General features: G+C 36.0%; 1 protein-coding gene across 3 annotated transcripts in view; it reads right to left on the bottom strand.

Moving 5' to 3' along the window:
• The window catches only part of shroom1 (shroom family member 1), a 70,616-nt gene extending 51,631 nt beyond the window's left edge, over positions 1–18,985 (bottom strand). For 2 of the 3 annotated variants that reach the window (XM_057820530.1, XM_057820527.1), the window contains exon 1: positions 18,731–18,882. The gene's annotated coding sequence lies outside the window, so the exon portion shown is untranslated. The other variant, XM_057820528.1, reaches the window with a different exon arrangement.
• Between the last annotated feature and the right edge of the window lie 1,038 nt (positions 18,986–20,023).

The following is a 20,023-nucleotide window of genomic DNA, read 5'->3' on the forward strand; positions in this document are numbered from 1 at the left end:
CTTTTGATCCTTTCCTTTGGATTTTTGAGTAACCTAATATTTCAAAGATTTCAAGGACGGCACTGCCCCGGGGAGTACGATGAGAAGAGGGTTAACCGTCAGTTTCGTGTTACACGTATTTGAATTGCAAACGAAGAGAGCGTGACTTTCTCCCAACGTGGCCAGTGTTCAAGTCAACAGATGTGGGCTGAGAGTTATTGCAGGTCAAGGTTTTGTGTGCTTTGGCATCCACATAGGATGCTGGATCTGACCTGATTTTTAACAGCGATCTTCTACAAACTAAGATTTAAATTGATGAATTTCGGCAGCACGTGATGCTCAAAGTTCCGCCGTAGTCGGCGAAGATGACGAAGCGATTTGGATATTGAATCACTGAATTTGAGTGAATTTGACTGTTCAAAAAAATAATAATAAAAATTCAGGTGCGTGACACGTGCATGAGCTCGCCAACATTTTAAACAGTGATGTTAAAAAAAGAGCATTGCATATTCATCTTAAACAGATTGGCGTTACTAACACACTTTTAACTAATTTTCAAGTTGGACAATGTGAAGTCAAGATCATGCCATCTTATTGATAAAAATGCAAGAGGACGGGCATAGGCGGAGTTTGACTTTTGCAGTGTCAGCAATAAAATTAACTTACAAGAATATTTATAATAATAAGTTGACAATGAGCGTTTTTTTTGTTTCCCATCATTCTTGAGGGGAATTCTAAATCAGGCTGCTTAGGCAATACTTTTCACCAAGATCGTCATCCATTGAATTTGGTACACCAGCCGGTGTCGTGCCAATGTAGTTACCCCAGTCAAAAATTGTATCCCCTGGGCGGAGCCATACGGAGGTAGATTTGTGTCTTTATTATTCAATCCAAAAAAAAAAAAAAAAAAAAAAAGTTGCTTCAATCAAAATATGTATTTTCCAACCCCAAAAAAAGTCGCTTCAATTAAAAAAAAAAAAAAAAAGGTGTTTGAATGCAAAAATAAATTTGAAAAAAATTTGAAAAAAAAAATATTTTTTTTTGATTGAAGTCAAGTTTTTTTTTTTTTTTTTTATTGAAGCAACTTTTTGATTGAAGTAATGTTGATTTGTGTTTGGGCCACATTTTGGCGAGGACATTTTTCTCTATTATTCAATCAAAAAATAAGTTGCTTCAAAAATTATATAGATTTTCAAAAAGAACAATCACTTCAATCTAAAAAAGAAAAAATTCAATTGTAGAAAAAAGTTTTTGAATGCGAAAAAATATTTGCAATTGAAAAATTTGCATTTGAGCACTTAATTTTTCATTGAAATTGGGCCAATTTATGATTAGAACATTTGTTTCTAAATCATTCAATCCCCAAAAAAGTTGCTTCAATCAGAAAAAAAATATTTTCAATCAAAGAAAAAAATCATTAAAAAAATTTTTTTTCTCTGATATATACATATATATATATATATATATATATATATATATATATTAGGGCTGTCAAAATTATCGCGTTAACGCGCGGTAATTAATTTTTTAAATTAATCACGTTAAAATATTTGACGCAATTAACGCACATGTCCCGCTCAGACAGTATTCTGCCTTTTGGTAAGTTTTACAGTTTAACAGCGAACTCTTGTGGTCGCTTTGCGACATGGTTTATTTTTTTCTTGCCACTTCAATATGGCTGCACGACGTCTCGGGCTGACGCCTACGTTGTAATGTTGTGCTTATATGATCCTTGGACAAGATTTGTCCGTAAGTATGGTTGTTGTAAAGAATGTACATATTATGTTAGTAAGAGAAATGTTATATTTTTTGTATGAGACGCTTTTTGTTTATGTTTAGTGAACCTGTATAGCGTGCTAAGCTAACGTTGTTGCTAATGCAATGCTTGTGTACTTTTTTTTGTAGTGTTACGACGGTCTAAAGAGGACAATGGTTTGAGGCTATTTTACTAATAAATCAGATGAAAAAGGAAGAAGTCTGATTATTAAGGCGTCGTTCACTAGCTGTCTAGCTTTGGAAAAAGTAGACGCTTCGGAGTGAGGACAGCATAGACAGATTTAAATGACAGTAGAGTGAAATGCCCACTACAGTCCTTATGTACCGTATGTTGAATGTATATATCCATCTTGTGTCTTATCTTTCCATTCCAACAATTTATTTTACCGAATATATATATAATTTACAGAAAAATATGGCATATTTTATAGATGGTTTGAATTGCGATTAATTACGATTAATTAATTTTTAAGATGTAATTAACTCGATTAAAAATTTTAATCGTTTGACAGCCCTAATAAATATACTTAGTCAACCAACATAGTAAAGCTTAGTAACGCACGCCTTTCCCGCCTCAGTAACGTTAACGGCGTTGCCAAGATGAGACAAGTAATTAATTAGTTGTAACGTTAGTAACGCCGTTATATTCTAACGCAGTTATGAACAACACTGAGTTTATGCGCCAACAAATGACGTAGATTAACTTTAGCAAGGAAAATAAGCAACGCACTGTGAACTTTAGCACCTGTGACAGTGGTGGAAAACAGTGACGGGAAGACATTTGCTTCATAATTTGCCAGTCCATCACATGCACAATGTGGTTGTACACGAGTGTGACATTTACCAGGCTGTTTTATTACTCATATTATATAACGCGACACATCCATCATACAAAAACACCTTTTCATAAGCTCCACGCAACCTGAGAGGCTCCCGAGACGCACATGCCGCATGGACCGACACACAATTGCCTTTCTCTCATCATCTCTTTCACGAGTGCACAAAAGATGGAAGGGCTGCTCTGTCCTTTCATCTCAAATGAAGTTACGACATTAAAAGACCCGGAAACATCAATCACTGGACAGGATTCGGGATATTTTGGGTGATTTTTAGTCAACCAGCAGACAACGGCACTGAAAGATGATGATTGACTGTCAACTCTTCCAGTTCAAATGAATGAGAATAACAATGACTTGGTTAAAACATGATCTGTGCAGTAAAATAAAGATGCTTGGCTAGCGATAAATACACCTTTAAACTGGTAATACCAGTTTATATCTTATTTCCTATAAGAAAACGTGAACCAAACCAAGGAATGGAAAAATAGTAAAGTTCAAAACATACACAAACTTACTGCCCGACATATGACACCGATGTATCGCAATGACAGTTCTAAAGCGCTGAACAAAAGTATAGGTGTGGTTTCTGTTAGACAACCACAACAGGATGATAGACACATCTGAGGGTTTGCGGGTATGGAGAGGAGGAATCATCTAGACCTTGCTAAAGGTACTGAACCCCACGAGTTTCACAAGTGCATTCACTGAACCCTTCGGAATTTCATAATAAAGCCATTTTTAAACAAACTCAAAACCTAGCAAGCTAACGTCTAAGTGAATTCCTGTTCAAATTTCTTCCAGGTTTCAAATTTACTCCAAATAATTTTGCTTTTTGCTGTTGATTTTCACGTTCGAAAATGAAACGAACCACATTTCATTTTACACTGTTCCTTTTTTTTTTTTTTTTCATGTCGACATTCTAATTTTATTGTCGCATTCTTGCATCACATTAGGGCTGCAGCTATAGAATATTTTAGTAATCGAGTAATCGACTGAAAATTCTACCGATTAATCGAGTAATCGGATAAAACATTTTTTTTTTTTAGGTAAAGAGCAATTATAAATATACATGAGGAAAAAAAGACATTTAATCCAATATTTAACCATTTTCAGTCAATCAATGTCTTTATTTTCGATGTACATTGTTGAAAACAGCCAACAATTGCATCTAAGATGTGACTAGAAAAAAAACATTCACTGCTTTCACTCAAAAAACTTCTAGATCTTATGAAAAAAAAACATTTCTAACCCAAAAATGTAATTACGCTTGATAACACACATCACTTAAAAGCTACGTGTTTTTCCCACGTGTTTCAATTTAATTTCCATTTGTGTCAAGCTATTTTTAAATTCTACTTAAGTTATAAGTTAGTCTAAACTGTAAGTACTGATAGGATTTTGAGTTTTTGCAGTGTTCAAAATAAATGTATGATACCCACTGTATTGGAGCTCATTAGGGACCACTGCTACTTGGTGTTTTATTCAGCAATAACTACTGAGCTAAAACTGACAGTTAGCTTTATTATGTTTTAATTTTACACCCTCATCACTCTACAGCGCTGTGTTTTTACAGATTAAATAAAGCCTGTATGTAAGACACGTTAGCCACGCATCGACAGTGGTCATAATCAATAGAAACCTAGCCCTCCGAAGGGCTAACGTTTCGTGAGCGAATGACAGTAATGTTATATTTATTAGCGATAAGAAGTCTACTGCTTAAAGATGGCGGCTGTTTACTAGCGCTGCCCAGAAGCGGCCGAGTCTGTCATTTTGCATCTAGTCTTAAATGCATGCGATATCTATGAGACGCATCAGACACTACCTGCTACTAGCATCATGCGGGCGTAGTTTTTAATTTTTTTTTGTTTTATTGAGTCTTCCTTTACGCACGTGACGTCAGCGCGTTGTCCCGCATTAAAAGTAGTCCGGGCAAAACGTGATGCTTAGAGCTAGCAAAATTAAACAATTCCTCGAGGTGAATACATTTACTCAGATCAGTTTTTAAACTCGAGTTGCTCGAGTATTCGTTTCAGCTCTACATCACATACTATTTTCATGGAGTAAAATGAAGCAAATATAAATTACCTACGTAGTTCACGTTGTCTGTAGGTCTGTTATACAGTGGTATGAAAAAGTGTCTGAACCTTTTGGAATTTCTCCCATTTCTGCATACAACCACCATGAAATGTGATCTGATCTTTGTCACAATCACACAGATGTAAAAACAGTGTCTGCTTTAACTAAAACCACCCAAACTTTTATAGGTTTTCATATTTTAAAGAGGATATGATGCAAACAATGACAAAAGGGGGAAAAATAAGTAAGTGAAACAAGGAGACTTAAATAGCAATTGAAATAAATTTAAGTCAGGTGCGTGCCCAATCACTGATGAGTGGTTTAAAGCTGCCCTGCCCACTATGAAACACACACTTGGTAAGAATTGTCTTGATGACAAGCATTATTTGATGTGCATCATGGCTCGGGCAAGAGCTGTCTGAAGACCTGCGATCAAGGATTGTTAATTTTTATAAAGCTGGGAAAGGATAGACAACCATCTCTAAAAGTCTGGATGTTCATCAATCGAGAGATTGGCACTGTTGCTTCTCTCCCAAGGAGTGGCCGTCCACCAAAGATGGCACCAATTGTTCAGCGCAGGTTACTCAGAGAGGTAAAAAAAAAGAACCCTAGAGTGTCTACTAAAAACGTACAGAAATCACTGGCACAGCCAAGAATGGTGTTCATGGAATGACTCCACTGAGGAAGCCACTGCCGTCTAAAAAAAAACAATGTTGCTCGTTTAATGTTCGCAAAAAGGCACTTGTACACGCCACAGAAGTTTTGGCAAAATATTTTGAGGACTGATGAAACCAAAGTTGAATTTTTTGGGAGTAACAAACAACGTCATGTGTGGAGGAAAAATGGAAAAGCTCACCAACATCAACACCTCATCACCACCGTGAAGCATGGTGGAGAGAGCATCGTGATTTGGGGATGTTTACTGCCTCAGGGCCTGGACAACTTGTAATTATTAATGGAAGAATGAATTCAAGAGTTCATATCAGGAAGTTTTGCAGGAAAACCTGAGGCCGTCTACAGTGGAAGCTAAAAAGAGGATGGATGCTGGAACAAGACAATGATCGAAAACACAGAAGTAAATCAACTTCAGAATGGTTTCAGAAGAACAAAATACACGTTCTGGAGTGGCAAAGTCAAATTCCAGACTTGAACCCCATTGAGATGCTGTGGCATGACCTAAAGACCAAATCATGCCAGACATCCTAGGAATCTGACTGAACTGCAGCAGTTTTGTAGAGAAGAATGGGCCAAGATTAGTCCTGATCGATGTGCCAGACTGATCTGCAGCTACAGGAAGCGTCTGGTTGAAGTTATTGCTGCCAAAAGGGGTGCCACAAAATATTAAATGTGACGGTTCACTTACTTCTTTCCCCCCTTCTGTCATTGTTTGCATACTATCCTCATTAAAATATGAAAACCTATAAATGTTTGGGTGGTTTTAGTTAAAGCAAACACTGTTTTTTCATCTGTGTGATTTTGATCGAAGATCAGATCACATTTGATGGTGATTTTATGCAGAAATGTGAGAAATTCCAAAAGGTTCAGATACTTTTTCATACCACTGTATCTTGTTTCTGATTCGAAAAAGCCCCACACTGCACGATGCTCAGCCCTAATGCGGTTAAAGACATTGCTAAAGTCCCCCTGTCTGATATTTCTGAGCTTTTCAAACATAACTGCAATAAAAAAATAAAAACTGAGAGACTGAGAGCTGTTGAAGAAGATTCCTGCCAGGATATTAGCTTTGTGTTCATCTCAACAGGCTCAAGTTTCGCCCTGAGTAACTATAAATATTGAGAAATTATTTTATAATTAAATATCCTGTACAGAAAGTAATTTTGGACATTTTTGAATTGTGGTGTGACATTTTTTTCCAATGTGAAAACGTGCCGTGACTCAGAAATGGTTGAAAAACACTGTTGTAATACTAAGTGCTGTCTGAATCTAGAATTTTCCAACTGGTTGTCGATAGTGTGAGTTTGGATTAATTAAAATAGAAGAGATTTATGTGCCTCTTAATATGAAAAGCATACTGACGCAGCACTTAAAAGCCTATTGGACATAATCAGGGAGCCTTTTCTCATGAGAATTAATGAGGATTTTACAAGACATAATCAACAGGAATTACTGAAAAACAGGAATCATAAGAATAGAACGTGAAATAATAGGGAGGGAGGTTGTTTAAGCATAGCTTCATGAAGGTCATGAGAACATAGTAAGTCATTTTTTAGCTTGCTCCGATCATTTATTAATCCCTGAAGAAAAATATTTACCTACTTGATGTGTTTGGAAGTGGCTCACACTTCCTGTTAGTCAATCAGGCTTACACACCTTCGTCTCGTTATGGAAACTATCGAAAATGATGTCATGCACTTGGACAGGTTTATAGCCTTTTTCCAAAAGAGTGATGTCAAGATGAGGTTTGAGATTGAAATATTTGGACTTGCCGTGTTTCTTAGACTTTGCTCGACTTTTACTATAATGGCTTAATCGCATTGTGGTTGTTTTGAAATACATTAACGGTTGGTTGAATTGGAATTCATAACATTTTAATGATTTTGAAAGTGTTTTTAAAAAAGGCCTGTTTTTCCCCTCCGACTTTTCACGGAAGTGCTGGCTTCTCATTCCTAGTTCTTTCGACCAAAGTTTGCCACACACAAAAAAAAAAAAGCTATTAAAACTTCGACGTTGGCAGAAATGACGTCTCGTCAAGCCCGATAAGAAAAGCACATTAACTTCCAATACTACTTAGCATTTTACAAGCGGTAAGGTGAATATTAACAGGCCAATGAATCATCTACTCTTTCAAGTACTTAGTTGGAAAAGAAAAAAAACGCAAGTATTGTTTTGCCACAGTATTTTTAACATTTTAGATTTATTATTCAAATTTAGTTATGAATGCATTGCACTCTTATGAAATGAAAGTGCAATTCTGCATAGTTTGAACAAACACTCGGGTATTTTATTTTGTATTCGCATTTAATTCTCTTTTAAAAGTACAATCTTGGCAAGTCAAACTAAATGTTATTGCAAGAATAAACACATGTTTCTTTGTTTTACATCTCCTAAAAGTTATTCTACAACGCGTTGAATGTTTGTCATCCGATTAGGGCTGCAGCTATCGATTATTTTAGTAGTCGATTAATCGATTAACTAATTGTTCGAATAATCGACTCATCGGAAAAGGAACATGAAAAATTAAAATACCTGAGTTGAGCCTAAAATGGTATAAAAAAATTAATTAAATGAGGATCTATGTACAATAAAAGAACAATTGGCTAACTTACATAGCAAAAGTTCGTTAGCTTAAATACTATAAAACGCCAACATTTTTTTTTTTTTTAATAATGCTTGTAACAAATGGTTCGGACACATATTTCGACAAAAAACAGCTAAAGATACCTATAAACTAAATTACAAATGCATGAAAAAAACATTAGCTAAGACAAAAAAAATACCTGAGGTTAGCCTAAAACGGTATGAATAAATATAAATAAATATTAGGGCTGTCAAAATTATCGCGTTAACGGGCAGTAATTATTTTTTTAAATTAATCACGTTAAAATATTTGACGCAATTAACGCACATGCCCCGCTCAAACAGATTAAAATGACAGAACAGTTTCATGTCCACTTGTTACTCGTGTTTTTTGTCTCCTTCTGCTGGCGCTTTGGTGCGACTGAATTTATGGGTTTAAGCACCATAATGTAATGTAATTATTGACATCAACAATGGCGAGCTACTAGTTTATTTTTTGATTGAAATTTTTTACAAATTTTATCAAAATGAAAACATTTAGCGGGGTTTTAATATAAAATTTCTATAACTTGTACTAACATTATCTTTTAAGAACTACAAGTTTTTTCATCCATGTCTGGCTTTAACAGAATGTTAATGTTAATGCCATCTTGTTGATTTATTGTTATAATAAACAAATACAGTACTTATGTACAGTATGTTGAATTTATATATCCGTCTTGTGTCTTATCTTTCCATTCCAACAATAATTTACAGAAAAATATGGCATATTTTATAGATGGTTTGAATTGCGATTAATTACGATTAATTTTTAAGCTGTGATTAACTCGATTAAAAATTTTAGCCCTAATAAATATATAATATAAAATAAATTTGAAAAATAAATGAATGAGGATCCAATTAAAACAAAAGAACAATTTGCTAACTTAATAGCAAAAGTTCGCTTGCTTAAATGCTACAAAATGCTAACTTTTTTTTTTTTTTTTAATGCGCCTAACAAATGGTTCAAACACATCTTTCCACAAAAGCGGCTAAATATACCTATAAAATAAATTAGAAATGCATTAAAAAAAACATCAGCTCAAACAAAAACTTATGTTGGTCTTAACATGGAGCATCTGGATTCAGCCATGTGAAATGAGGCAGACTAGAAGGCAGTGTATTATATTAACTAACTCATCAATAGATTCATCGCTAGTTGCAGTCCTAAACTTATAAAATGTTTGCATTTTTAGAATGGTTACATCAGCTTTATCTTTAAATTGCACTTTTACTTTCATGTGACAACTATTCACTGATAATGATTTAATTGCGCTGAGTCGACGTGCAAAAATCATCGGGCCTTCAACTCGTCATCGGACTTTGAGATTTAAAAAAAAAAAAAAAAAAAAAAAATCATTACGACTGCAGAATTAAAGGAGAACCGGCTTGAACTTGAAAAGCAACCCTCGGAGCCAAAACCAGTTAGTTCCACCTCCCCAGCGTAGGGAAGCTGCATGTTAAAAGGTCGGTCCAAGAATGTAAACATGAAGAGTCAAAACAAACGCAAGCAGTATCAAAGGGTGCTTGAATTGAATTAACATGCATGCCTTTTTTTTTGCACATCTTAATGCTTACCTTGGAAAACAACGGACCTCGCAGGTTGCAAAATTAATTATTCATTTGTAAGGATTAGATTAGAACATTACAAAATGGCTATGGAGCCTGTGGAAAGCAATTGGCAGCTTACATCGGGTCAAATTACGAGCTCTAGAGTTCACCCAAGTGATGTTTCGGTCACAATGGAGCTATTTTTCACCTCCCCAGCCATGAAACCATCCTTCCTATCCCAGGGTGTCATTTTTTTTGATAGGTAAAGAAACAACTTTGGGTCAGTGTTTTTTTTCATCAACGATGACAAGAATACTGAGCCCCTAAAGGGACATCGACAGAAATAAAACAAATTTCAGCAATCTGGTGTGCACCAGATTGTTCCTAGTGCACACCAGAAACATTGGTAACATTCTGGTTAACATTAACATTATATAGCATTTACGCTAGCGGACTTTGGCTATGCAAGTTTGCCAATTGTTCCATTGTTGCAATTAGCTTACTTGGATAGCAAAATTCTGCTAGCGTAAATGCTATATAATGCTAATGTTTACAACAATTGGCTAACTTGCATAGCAAAATTCTGCTAGCTTAAATGCTATATAATGCTAATGTTTACAACAATTGGCTAACTTGCATAGCAAAATTCTGCTAACTTAAACGCTATATAATTCTAATGTTTACAACAATTGGCTAACTTGCATGGCAAAAGTCTGCTAGCTTGAATGGTATATAATGCTAATGTTTACAACAATTGGCTAGCTTGCATGGCAAAAGTCTGCTAGCTTAATTGCCATATAATGCTAATAATTACAACAATCAGCTAACTTGCATAGCAAAATTCTGCAAGCAACAATTGGATAACTTGCATGGCAAAAGTCTGCTCGCTTAAATGCTATATAATGCCAATAATTACAACAATTAGCTAACTTGCATAGCAAAAGTCCACTAGCTTAAATGCGATATAATGCTAATGTTGACCAGATAGTGTCTGGTGTGCACTAGAATGCTTAAATTTATTTTATTTCTGTCAATTTCCCTTTAGGGGCTCCGTACGATAACGGAAATATTTCAACAAACACTTTTTTCATGCCAATGACGAGGCGCTAACGAGCTAAAAAATGTTTTTGGGGAGACTAAAAAATCAGAGACGAGTGCCTGTTTTCGAGAACAATAACGAGACGTGCTGAGTGATCATCACGCACTAAATGTAACTCCTAGTGTTAGCATAGCATAGCATTCACGTTAGCATTAGCCACATGCTAAGGTCAAGTGTCCCTCCTGAGTCAGTGCTAGGCAAACTGGAGTATATTAAAAAATGCATCGGGGAAAATAAACCACAAAAGCATGGCAAAAGTCCGCTAGCTTAAATGCTATAAAATGCTAACTTTTTTTTTTCTTTTTTATCCACAATGCCCTTATCAAATCGTTCAAACACATATTCCCACAAAAAAAACCCTGCTAAATATACCTCGAAACTAAGTTAAAATTCATAAATAATCATATTAGCTCAAATAAAAACTTACAACCATTATGTTGGTCTGAACAGGGAGCAGCTGGATCCAGCCATGTTCGATGAGTTATGTCATTCACTGTTGCCACTAGAGGGCAGTGTATCCACCCAAATCATTAAAACTCAATGCAAACACTTTCAAAACAAACCATTACAATGACACTAATAGAACGAATCCTCGAAGCAACAAAATTTAATTGGAAGCTTTTTTCTCATTGAATTACTCGATTTAATCGATTAATCGTTGCAGCACTACTTATGCATAATTTGTTTAGTGCTGCAACAATTAATCGGTCAACTCGAGTATTCGATTAGAAAAAAAGATTCGATTAAATTTTGCTGCTTCGAGTATTCGTTTAAAGTGGCGTTGTAATGGTTTGTTTTTTAGAGTGTTTGCATTTAGTTTTACTGATTTGGTTGGATACACTGCCCTCTAGTCTGCCTCATTTTACATGGCTAAATCCAGCTGCTCCCTGTTAAAACCAACATAAGCTAGGTTTTTGTTTGAGCTAATGCTTTTTTTAATGCATTTGTTATTTTTTCCGCTATTTTTGTGGGAATATGTGTCTGAACCATTTGTTTAGGGAATTGTAAAGCATTGTAAAAAAAAAAAAAGTATTTTATAGCATTTAAGCTCGCAGACTTTTGCTATGTAAGTTAGCCAATTGTTCTATAGTTGTACATAGACCCTTACTTTTTTTACACCGTTTGAGGCTCAGCTCAGGTATTTTTATTTTTTTTATGTTTATCAGATAACTCGATTATTCGAACTAACTAGTTTGTTGATTAATCGACTACTAAAATAATCGATAGCTGCAGCCCTAAATTTGTGAATATTGAAACTTTTTTGTGCGTCTGAAGATGACAAAAAGTGGAAAAACAGACACTATTCAAGTGTCAACGCCCAAGGCAAATTTACTGTGTGACAGATTGCTTTTGTGTCCTATAGTCCCCGCCCTTTTACCTGTGTTGCCATAGGTTTTGTTCACTGCTTCCTTTCTTCATCTATTTTACAGTACACAAAGCACGCACACACCAATACCCATGCAATTATGCATGTGGGGTGACAGGTATGATTTTTCCATCCACTCAGAGGTACAAACCTCACATTCTAAACTGCAATATCAGTGACAAGTGTGTAAGGGTAGTGTAGAAATGATCTTACAGTTGTGGTCAAAAGTTTACATACACTTGTGAAGAACATAAAGTCATGGCTCTCTTGAGTTTCCAGTTATTTCTACAACTCTGATTTTTCTCTGATAGAGTGATTGGAACAGATACTTCTTTGTCACAAAAAACATTCATGAAGTTTGGTTCTTTTATGACTTTATTATGGGTGAACAGAAAAAAGTGATCAAATCAGCTGGGTCAAAAATATACATACAGCAGCGCTTATATTTGGTAACATGTCCCTTGGCCATTTTCACTTCAATTAGCCGCTTTTGGTAGCCATCCACAAGCTTCTGGCAAGCTTCTGGTTGAATCTTTGACCACTCCTCTTGACAGAATTGGTGCAGTTCAGTTAAATTTGATGGCTTTCTGACATGGACTTGTTTCTTCAGCATTGTCCACAAGTTCTCAATGGGGTTTAAGTCAGGACTTTGGGAAGGCCATTCGAAAACCTTAATTCTAGCCTGATTTAGCCATTCCATTACCACTTTTGATGTGTGTTTGGGGTCATTGTCCTGTTGGAACACCCAACTGTGCCCAAGACCCAATCTTTGGGCTGATGACGTTAGGTTATCTTGAAGAATTTGAAGGTAATCCTCCTTCTTCCTTATCCCATTTACTCTCTGTAAAGCACCAGTTCCATTGGTAGCAAAACAGCCCTACAGCATAATACTACCACCACCGTGCTTGACGGTAGGCATGGTGTACTTGGGGTTAAAGGCCTCACCTTTTCTCCTCCAAACATATTGCTGGGCATTGTGGCCAAAAAGCTCGATTTTTGTTTCGTCTGACCACAGAACTTTCCTCCAGAAGGTCTTATCTTTGTCCATGTGATCAGCAGCAAACTTCAGTCGAGCCTTCAGGTGCCGCTTTTGAAGCAAGGGCTTCCTTCTTGCACGGCAGCCCCTCAGTCCATGGAGATGCAAAACACGCTTGACTGTGGACACTGACACCTGTGTTCCAGCAGCTTCTAATTCTTGGCAGATCTGCTTTTTGGTGATTCTTGGTTGAATCTTCACCCTCCTGACCAATTTTCTCTCAGCAGCAGATGATAGCTTGCGTTTTCTTCCTGATCGTGGCAGTGACAAAACATGGCCATGCACTTTATACTTGCAAACAATTGTTTGCACTGTTGCTCTTGGGACGTGCAGCTGCTTTGAAATGGCTCCAAGTGACTTTCCTGACTTGTTCAAGTCAATGATTCGCTTTTTCAGATCCATGTATGTATATTTTTGACCCAGCGGATTTGATCACTTTTTCTGTTAACCCATAATAAAGTCATAAAAGAACCAAACTTCATGAATGTTTTTTGTGACAAAGAAGTATCTGTTCCAATCACTCTATTGGAGAAAAATCAGAGTTGTAGAAATAACTGGAAACTTAAGAGAGCCATGACATTATGTTCTTCACAAGTGTATGTAAACTTTTGACCACAACTGTATTTGGTGTTTAGTTCGTTCAATGAAGTATGAAAATGTACCATCAACTGTGTCTAACCTTAATCACTTGTAGGCATTACAATAGGTTTGTAACGAGCAGTAGCAGGTGTCAGGGAAGCTCAAATTTAAACTCCAAGACAAGTGTTACCTCGACAGCTCGATTAAAGAAATGAATACGACCCCAACCATGGATTGCTTTGCTTCGAAAGCTTTATGAACAAGAGCTCTCGGGTACAAAATGATGCGACTCAGCCAGGAGCTGTGATCATCCAGAAAGTACGAAGAAGTACAATAGAGGCTGGACATTTATACTGTTGAAAGGGCGGTGCCGAAGCCCACCGTGAAACGAAACTTATCATCTCACAAACCTGGGTATTTTTCCATACAAAAACATCTTTGAGCTGAGACCTTGAGCACTGGTCCCGGCTTGAACGATTATAAGAAACCACAGTCCTCCCTAGTATTCATTCAGAGCATATTGAAAAACATACGAACATAACAGTCCATATTTGGGCATATTGTGATACAGTCTACAATCGTCAAGGCCATGAGAAGCCACACTCAAACAGATTAACAATGACGCTCTATGCCACAACGTTCTCATGCAAGCATAACAAAAGCATACAAAATATGATGTATAATGGTTGTGTTTTAAGCATGAATAAAATTCTCCCATAGCAGGCTGTATGAAATTAGCAGGCTAGCCAACCTTGTATTGGCGATCATAAACATTCAGGTGTGGTGGTTAGATAACTCTGTCATACTGCAAAGGTACAAGCAAATAGAGCAGCGAATACACGGAAGTAAACAGTAATGCAGTTGGCGCGATTCATAATTTTTCTTCATTTTATTTGTTTGTTTGGGTTGACACAACTCAAGCAATTAGTGTGTTTTGATGACGCCAAACTTCTTTTGCATTATGTTTTGATATCTAAAACAGATTTTTGCACATTTTGAGAAGGCTTTGTTCTAATCTGAAGACTTCTCATTAGTGCTGCAACAATTAATCGATTAATTCAATCGGAAAACAAGCTTTGAATCAAATTTTGCTGCTTCGAGTAGATGTTTAATTACAGTGGCATTATGATGGTTGGTTACTCACTTAACATGGCTAAAGTTTTTGTTTGAGCAAGTATGTTTTTTTATGCGTCCGTAATTTAGTTTATAGGTATTGAGCCGTTTTTTTGTGGGAATATGTGTTCGACAGATTTGTTAAGAGCATTGTAAAAAAACTTGATCAATTTATAGCATTTAAGCTAGCGGACTTTTGCTATGCATGTTAGCCAATTGTTCTCTTATGCCTGATAAGACTTTATATGACCTAATTCATTGAACATGGCGGAATCCAGCTGCTCCCTGTAAAGATCAATATGAGGTAAGTTTTTGTTTGAGCTAATATGGTTTTTTATGCATCGGTAGTTTAGTTTATAAGTATATTTAGAAGTTTTTTGGGTGGGAATATGTGTTCGACCGATTTGTTAAGAGCATTGTAAAAAAAAAACAAAAAAAAAACAACAACATCAATTTATAACATTTAAGCTAGCGGACTTTTGCTATACATGTTAGCCAATTGTTCTCTTATGACCTATAAGACTTTATATGACCAAATTCATTGAATATGGCTGAATCCAGCTGCTCCCTGTAAAGATCAATATAAGGTAAGTTTTTGTTTGAGCTAATATGTTTTTTATGCATCCGTAGTTTAGTTTATTCTGTCGAACACTGTTTATTTATTTATTTTTATACAGTTTGAGGCTATTTGAGGCTATGATTTTAATCTATTTTTAAATGATTGAAGAAACACTCGGGAATTTTTATTTTGTATTCGCATTGAATGCTCTTTTAAAAGTGCAAACTTAGCTAGCCTTTGTTTTACACCTCCTAAAATTTATTCTTCAACACATGAAATGTTCCTAATCAATTACTCGATTATTCGAACTAACTAGTTGATACATTAATCGACGACCAAAATAATCGATAGCTGCAACCCTACTTTTATTTAATTCAGCGACTACAACCACGCACGCCTTATCAAATTTCTACCTGCCTCTGTATGAGTTCCCTATGGTACGGAGCCAAGGTCGGACCAGGTCAACGGACGGCGTGAGCGCCCTGCTGCGAGGACCAAATACTGAGGCTCAGTGTGCTTGTCTATGCGCTGCATGAGCGCTTACGTTTCAGTCCCGGGACAAAACACTAGTGTCCGCTTTCCTGAGGCATTCACGGCCCAACGTGCCTTTTGTTGCAGCTTTAATAAAACATAGTCCACCGTCATTATGCTGAAAGGCCTCCCCAGTGCATAATTCAGGCCCACGGAACCATTTGAAACAAGAAGATGAAGTTAAGGGACTACTGCACAATGCTGGCTAACAACAAGAGGTATTATGTATTGTTTGAAATAGGGGTGCAATTAGGTGCCTATAAGGGAAAAAAAATGACACCTACACTAACCTCTGGGTACCTTACAAGACAATACGATTTGCTCAATACAACAATTGTCAGGAAATCATTCTAGGATATTCTACAAAAACACTGATAAACAGCAAAACTAGCTATTTTCAGCCTTCTGCTGTGAGTTTATCACTAGTAGACGTCTTCAAACGGATTGGACGTCTATGGAGGTCAATGGCAAACAATGAGTTCAATTTTGGGGAATTTCAGCTCATTTGATGTTGATTTTCACATAGACGTCATAATATATTGACGGCTCAGATCGGTCATGCACTGCGCCTCGCATTCAAGTAGGGGGCCGCCCACATCAAGAGAAGCTATTCACAAACACGCACGCAACGATCTAACGCCGGTTTTCTGGTGAAAAGGTACGAAAGCTGTACCGCATACAAACTGGAAAAATTGTCTCGGGAGTGATTTGTTCAAGGATTCAAGGTAATTATTATATATGCCATTAGAGGTGTGCAAAATTTCCGATTCTTAGATTATTCGCGATTCGGCCGTGGAAGATTCGAGAACGATTCACAAACATCCAAATTCCGATTATTGAAATATGCCAAGTAAAGCTGCTGTGTAAATTAGCCAATTGTTCTTTTGTTGTACATAAATCCTTATTTTATTTTATTTTTATAACGTTTGAGGCTAAGCTCGGGTATTTTAATTTTTCATGTTCCTTATCCGATTACTCGATTATTCGAACTAACTAGTTCATCGATTAATCGACTACTAAAATAATCGATAGCTGCAGCCCTAATTCAATCCCAGAAAAAGTTGCTTCAATCAAAAAAACTCTTTTCAATCAAAGAAAAAATCAGTTTCAAAAATAAAATTGCCCTTCCCTAAAAAAAATTCTATATGAAATGACTAATGCGAGCCAGTGCTTCTGTGATCCGAGAGTACATCTGAGATGCAATTGTTGGCTGTTTTCAACAATGTACATCAAAAATAAAGACATTGATTGACTGAAAACGTTTCAAAATTAGATGAAATGTCTTGTTTTCTCATGTGAATTTATAATTGCTCTTTACCTAAAAAAAAAATATGATTTATGATGATATCCGATTACTCGATTAATCGATAGAATTTTCAGCCGATTTCTCAATTACTAAAATATTCGATAGCTGCAGCCCTAGTCTGCAAGTCAGAAGCTGAGCTGCGCTGTTTTTGTTTACAGAGTGCGCGAGTCCTTTCCGTCCCTGACCTAATATGTTATGTGGCCAAAGTCAGTACAACTCTGTATAAAGTTTTTCTTGTCATTGACTGTCACAACAACAAGGCTGTGAATTTAGATAATTTAGTTTCCTTAAGTTTTAGTCCGTATTGCAAACATGGCCATACTGACTACTTTTTAAAAGCCTTGGAGTTTTGAGAAAAGGGACGTCATTTCAGACCTAGCATTCATATTATTAGTAAAACGAACAGTTTCATTTCTACTGAAAGTCGATGCTAGCTAATGCTGGTTTAGGAAAAAGCTTCATAAAAACTTGTTTTGTATAAGGAGTAGTCAAGATTTTTCACCTGAAATAATGCCAATGTCTTTTCTATAAGGTGAAAATCGATAATAGTTGTAAATACTTTATTGGTAATTAGTTATAGTTATTAAAAAGGGGAAACTGAAGTAGTGCTGCAACGATTAATCGATTAACTCGAGTATTCGATGAGAAAAAAAGATTTGAACTCAATTTTGTTGCTTCGAGTATTCGTTTAATTAAAGTGGCATTGTCATGGTTTATTTTGAAAGTGTTTGCATTGTTTTATTGATTAGGGTGGATACACTGCCCTCTGGTCTGCCTTATTTCACATGGCTGAATCCAACTGCTCCCTGTTAAGACCAACATAAGCTAAGTTTTTGTTTGAGTTCATGTTTTTTAATGCATTCGTAATTTAATTTATAGGTATATTTGGCTGTTTTTGTGGGAATATGTGTCTCAACCATTTGTTAAGAGCATTGTAAAAAAACAAAAACGTCAGCATTTTATAGCATTTAGGCTAGCGGACTTTTGTTTTGTAAATTAGCCAATTTCTATTTTGTTGTACATAGATCTTTTTTTTTTTAAATACCGTTTGAGGCTCAGCTCAGATATTTTAATTTTTCATGTTCCTCATCCGATTATTCGAACTAACTAGTTCATCAATTCATCGACTAGTATAATAATCGATAGCTGCAGCCCTAAACTGAAGTACAGCATGACTATTTTCCCAATCATTATTAGCAATTAATGGGAACATATTACTTTCATAACAGCATATCTATTGAAAAGATTTGGACAAAAATGAGTCAATGTTCATCCTAGTAGGATTATTGATTAATATCGGATATTATTGAAATTGTTCATCAATAAATTAATCGTAAACCTCGAGTTTTAGAAAGTATATTACAGTGTATCAAAATAAGAGTGGGAACTATGTACAAGTGTTGCATTCAGAGAAAACCGTCGTCATATAAATCAGGCTTACTCGAAAACAACGTGAAACGACCTCCCGAAACAAACTTTGAGAGTAAAAATCGCTTGAAAAACAATTTTCGAGTGATATATTTACTTCATGCGGGTTATATTTTCCACGACAAAGGCAATAGGCTGACAGGTTGACAACCGAAACTGAGGACTGTAAACGCACCTGCGGCCCCTTTCACGTACCTGCTATGTGCTGACTTCGTACTTGTAGCCTCGTAAACCCTCGTCCTCCGTCGACGGAGTTTCTTCAAACTATAAGAAAATAAAAACGTCTTGAAGTAGATTACAAGTCTCGACGACAAATGATAAGGAATAATAAGCTTTTCCCTTTCTCTCGGGAGTTACCTAGTTCCATGGAGGAGGGGGACAAGCGGATGAAGAATAATGGAACGCGGCGCCGGCCAATCGGAGGGAGAGGAAGGCGGGCTTTAAGTGAAGAACGCGTCATTCTATTGGTCTAAAGTAGAAGCCCAGTGAAACGATCACTTTCTCCTCTGCTGGAGAGTTTTGGAACAGAAGTTAATGACGCCAGCATGTTGATCCTTCAGAAAGGGTGGAAGAAAAAAAAAAAAGAAAAGAAAAACCTTCAAAACTATTTTATTGCATACTAGACAAAAGGTTGGATTGAAAGGAAAAACAATTATTACCGTATTTGAATCCAAAGATAAAAATATATACGCAATATTAAATATTGGGGAAATATACTCATAAATCTAAATTTCAAAACGTAAATCCAAATTTTAAATTATTTTTGGTTGAAATTGAATCGTATTTCACATCACTTAAAATGATACAGAATACAAAATGCAAGTCTGTGCTAGAATCTTATGCGAAATTGTTTGGTATATGTATATTTTTTTAAATGTATAATTTATTTTTGTGTGTCTTATTATGTGAGAGGAAATATTGTTGATAAAGATTTTTTTTAGGTGAACAGGTTTTTCTGACTTACTGTTGTTTGATATGTTTATATTTATGTCTGTATGTATGTTTATTGTTCCATTAAAATAAATAAATAAATAAATAAAACACACACACACACTGATGGCATAGCACGTTAAATATAATTGGGACACAAAATATTTGCTAAATTATGGCGATAAGCTTTTCAGTTCTATGAATATGATTGTAATCCATGTATTCTGCTAGTGTTGCAGTTATTTTTTCAGGGTCGTGCAATGTAGATTGAAATGTGACACTACCTAACCATTCCCAAAGGAGGTTCTGTGCAGAGCAAGGTAAATAACTTACATGCCTTTTGTTTCGGCTATCTATGAGGCCTCTCAGTTTGGACTATCATAATTACAACCCCTTGCAAAAAGTATGGAATTACCAGTCTCGGACGAGCACTCACTCAGACATATTATCATGTAGAACAAACTCCGATAAAAAGCTTGAAAAAAATAATGTATTATTCCGAAGTGCAACTCTTTAGCATTCAGAAACACTAAAACAAATTAATTTAAAAAATCGTGG

Source organism: Corythoichthys intestinalis, chromosome 18 (assembly GCF_030265065.1).
Source record: "Corythoichthys intestinalis isolate RoL2023-P3 chromosome 18, ASM3026506v1, whole genome shotgun sequence".
Taxonomy (NCBI): Eukaryota; Metazoa; Chordata; class Actinopteri; order Syngnathiformes; family Syngnathidae; genus Corythoichthys; species Corythoichthys intestinalis.